Consider the following 4,748-nt stretch of genomic DNA (forward strand, 5'->3'; position numbering starts at 1 on the left):
ACACCCATAGTTGAGTGATTTTTTGATTAAAAAATAAAGTTGAATAACTTTTTGAGTGAACTAATCATAATTGAGTGATCATCTGAGATATTATCTCTATATTTAATGATGAGCATATCCCAAATTATACTATCATAACCCTTGATGGCAGAAAGAGAAGTAATACTATCATTTAATATTAGTAAAACGACAGCTTCTAATCAATATCTAATACTAACTCCAATACTTTTTAATATGGCATTATTAATGTGAAGAAAGAAAACAGAGAAGATAAGGAATTAATACAACACTAAATTGTCCCGTAGTCTTTAGCTGTCGACTGGTAGAATATTCAACAAATTCAGCAGTTAATTGAACAAGTCGTCAACAAATGCCTTCCAACATTTCCAATGAATTAAAAATCGACGAAATTAGAATTTTGAATTTATGAATTTTGGATTCTAGAAAGTATAGCTTACTCAATTCTCGATAAATTATTTATTCATATTTAATGAATTTTAATAAAAATATAGAATTTGAGCTGAAGCAACTAAATTATATTGAATTCGCAGAAGAAGCTCTAGCTCCGCAGACACACACGCAACACCCCACCCCCCACCCCCACCCCCCTATCTAAACACATTCATATTGGCATCTTCATCTTGGTTCTTCATAAGAGCTTCCTTGCCCATTACATTATCATCGGGGGTGGACTATAATCACTGCGTGCAAATTAAAATTTAGATCTGTTAGAAATCTTTCATAAAACAGCAAGGAAAAAAAATAGAAATAAAAATTATGAGTGTCTAAATTATACATACTAATGACTACGAGGGTTTGCCATTGGCGAAGGATTGACTTTGATTGGAATCTGCCTGTTACTCCGACCTCGAACAATACCTTTGAATTTGATTGAAGACAAATCCAAGTCCAAGATCCTGGCTTCACTTTGTAGACACCATGATAAAATAAGAAAATTTGCAAGAATAAAATAGAAAGTAGAAGGACTAGACGCCTTCTTCATTTCTGGATTACAAAAACAGGCCACACGTTTTTTTGTGTTAATGTGTATATAGAGAGAGAAAACTAGAGGTAGATGCTTTTGTCTTATATAATATAAATATATGCTTATTGTCCCTATATTATAATACCCATATCATCTGTTGCAGTACTGTTGCACTTGCCACCCATAACTTTGACTTTCTCAGTCAAAACCTTGCGGCTGATACTTGAACTGAAATCTTCAGTCAAAGAAGAAAATGTGTTAAAGTTTCTCAAATCACACCAACCAACCCTCACGTCCGAACCCAATAATCAAACAATTGAAAAATTCAAGTGAATTAGGCTGCCATATATAGATCACTTAGATTATTAGTTTTATTATATATATATATATATATATATATAGGTGTCTGAGCCAGCTTGCACGCATCTCGATTAATTTTAATGGACACCTACTACCTCCCAACAAAGATAAATCACTTTTTTTTAAGCGATCATATACCACTAGACAAAGTCTCTAGCGGCCTTTTTTTAATAATAAAAAATAATCCTCAAAAGGGAGAAGTACAAACAAGGGAAACTAACCTTCCCTTACCAATCCTAATTAGGTAACAAACACAAGCGTGCAAAAATAAGAGCTAGAGATAACTAGATATACTATGATCATCGCAGAAATTATATTACACTCTATGGATGAAGGACTATATTACTCAGAACAAAGGCAGTGCCAACTGTTGTTACCCTCCAAAATACTGTCTGAGCTATGATCAAGTTTCTCCTGCTTTAGGGATGGGTTTGGCTTCCTATTTAGCTATTGAGGACCCTCAGTTATATTAAAAGGCTTCTCAAATCCCAGAGTGAGTGGGAGCAATAAAGTCTAAAATTTCTGCACCTGAGGAAAACAATACATGGTCTATAGTTGACTTGCCTTCTAGCAAGATACCTATTGGTTGCAAGTGGGTATTCAAGGTGAAGTATATTGCTGCTGGAGAGGTGAAGAGATATAAGGCTAGGTTGGAGGTTAAGGGGTACAGTCAAAGGGAGGGTCTAGATTACACTGAGACCTTCTCTCATGTGGCCAAAATGGTCACTGTCATGTTTGTTATTGTTGTGGTTGCAGCTAAGCATTGTCATCTGTTTCAAATGGAAGTCCATAATGCTTTTCTGCATGGTGACTTACTGGAGGAAGTTTATATGGATATCCCTCAGGGATTTGCAACCCAGAGAGGGTCTTGTAGAAAGGTATGCAAACTCAATAAGTCATTATATAGCCTGAAACAGGCTTCCAGACAATGGAACAAGAAGTTGACGGATGCTTTACTCAAATTGGGATTTGTTCAGAGTCATTTTGATTACTTCCTTTTTACACAAAAGAATGGTGATGATCTTGTAGTTGTGTTGGTGTGTGTAGATGACTTAATTGTCACTGGAAGCTGCTTGTCACTTATTTAGAAGACTAGAAATGATTTGAAAATCAAGTTCAAGATGAAAGACTTGGGGGAACTCAAATTCTTTCTAGGCATAAAGGTTGCAAGGTCAACAAAAGGAATAGTCTTAAACTAGAGAAAGTATGCTCTGGAACTAATCTCAGTGATGAGTCTTGGAGGCACTAAATGTACTGGTATTCCTCTAGAAGCAAAAGTAGAGTTTGATTCAGTTGTGAAATCCACTTCATCTTAGGAGTTAGATAAACTGCTAAAAGATCCAGGACACTAGCAAAGGCTAGTTACGAGGTTGATGTATCTTACAAAAACCAGAGTTAATATTTACTTGGTTGTTCAAAACTTAAGCCAGTTCATGCACAATCCCAAGCAATCACATTAGGATGCTACACTTAGAATAGTGAGGTACATAAAGAATGCACCTGGTCTTGGCTTGTTGATGCCATCTAAAGGAACATGTAAACTTGAAGCTTATTGTGACTCAGACTAGGGTGAATGTCTACAAAGTAGGAGGTCTGTCACAAGCTACTTGGTAAGATTTGGGATGCATCGGTGTCTTGGAAGTCTCAGAAGCAGCATATTGTGGCTAGGAGCTCTGCAGAAGCTGAATTTCGAAGCATGGCCTCAACAGTTGCAGAATTAACTTGGCTCATTAGTCTGTATAAAGAACTGGGAATTAAAGTGCATTTACCTATAGATTTATTTGGTGATAGCAAAGCTGCAATTTAGATTGCATCCAATTCAATATTCCATAAAAGGACAAAGCATATTGACATTGATTGTCACTTTGTCAAGGAGAAAACTGTGCTAGGTTTGGTCAAAACTTATCATGTATCTTGATAGTCGCATTCGTGTTTTGATGATTGTCAAACTGTTTTAGAACCAGACAGAGACCTAGTCTGTAATCTGCTCTCTGTCTACCTTACACTTTTGGCAGAGACGGTTGTAGAGCCACTTGCTGCACATAAGTACAGCTGTGAGTTGGCCCATGCTTTAGGTCAAAGTGAATAAGTGGTCTCTATCCATCCTACATGCTCGTACTAATGTACAACATGATGGTAACATATTGAGTAGACTTGAAAACCAAAGCAAAATCGAGCAAATCTTTGCCGTCATAAATTCTCAAGTTCTCTCAAGAAAAAGTCACTTGCAAAACTGAAGAACCCGATCCGTAAAGCAGATTTAGTCTAAGTTTTTTATGTTGTTGTAAGTCTTTGTTCGTTTGTGCTTAAACTATAAAACTACTCTTCTTGTTTAGAAGCTGGTTGTAGGTGTCTCAAATTCTCAAAGTGTGCTTGTTGGAAGTGTGTTTCCATAAGATTTTGAGTGATACACTAGGATAGAGTTAGTCTAGGTGTATTAGTAGTCTTTGGCTAGAGTTAGTCAAGTGAAGGTGCTTGTAATCAGAGCATTGCAAGTGAGGAGGGACTACAGGGGTTAGTTCCTAGGTTGCATAAGTGTTATTATAAGGGTGAGAGATTGAGGGAGTTAATTCCTAGCTTACGATAGAGTTGGAACCTAAAGTTGCTCGTGTAGTGGAGTTGAAATCCTACTGGGGTAGGTCGTAAATTTTTATCCCTTGAGCAAGGAGTTCTCCACGGTGAAATCATGCCTTTTTTACTTACTGCACTGTATAAGGGAACTGGTACACAACCAGCTCCCTCATATACTGTTTGGTGAGCACACAGCCTCTAACAAGTAGTATCAGAGCAGGTGTTTTCTAAAAGGTTAACACCTAGAAAGAATCTGTAAATGGCAGCCCCACCAAATATGAAAGAAGAACAGTCATTCACCACACCTCCCAGATTTAATGGAAAGTACTATGGGTGGTTGAATACTAAGATGCACGATTTCATCCATGGCTGAAGACTCAGAGCTATGGGATGTCATCTGTGATGGTCCTTACATTCCAGTTCACACAAGTGAAGACGTTAAAGAGACCACCGTCAAAACAAGAAAGGAATACAACGAAGCTGACAGAAAAAGGATTGAAAAAAACTATAAAGCTAAGAAGATTCTCATGTGTGGAATAGAACCGGATGAGTACAATCGAGTATCAAATTTTTCATTAGCCAAAGAGATCTGGAAAGCTCTTCAAACTGCCCATGAAGAAATAACTCAGGTAAAAAACTCCAAGATTGACATGCTCACCACGGAGTACGAGATGTTCAAAATGAAAGAGAGTGAATCCATTCATGAGATGCACACCAGATTCACCTCCATAATCAATGAGCTCCACTCTCTCGGAGAAGTCATCACAACCACCAAGCTGGTAAGAAAATTGCTTGGTGTATTACCTATATCCTGGGATAGCAAGGTAAATGC

The 4,748-nt window shown here is 37.3% G+C and overlaps 1 long non-coding RNA gene across 1 annotated transcript; it reads right to left on the reverse strand.

The window, feature by feature from the left end:
- Window positions 1-445: 445 nt before the first annotated feature.
- Window positions 446-1,072, reverse strand: LOC132029349 (uncharacterized). The gene is made up of 2 exons (XR_009407779.1): window positions 801-1,072; window positions 446-701 (listed from the first exon to the last, which is right to left on the reverse strand). It is a non-coding gene; the product is annotated as an uncharacterized LOC132029349 (long non-coding RNA).
- Window positions 1,073-4,748: the final 3,676 nt, after the last annotated feature.

Source organism: Lycium ferocissimum, chromosome 9 (assembly GCF_029784015.1).
Source record: "Lycium ferocissimum isolate CSIRO_LF1 chromosome 9, AGI_CSIRO_Lferr_CH_V1, whole genome shotgun sequence".
NCBI classification, from domain to species: Eukaryota; Viridiplantae; Streptophyta; class Magnoliopsida; order Solanales; family Solanaceae; genus Lycium; species Lycium ferocissimum.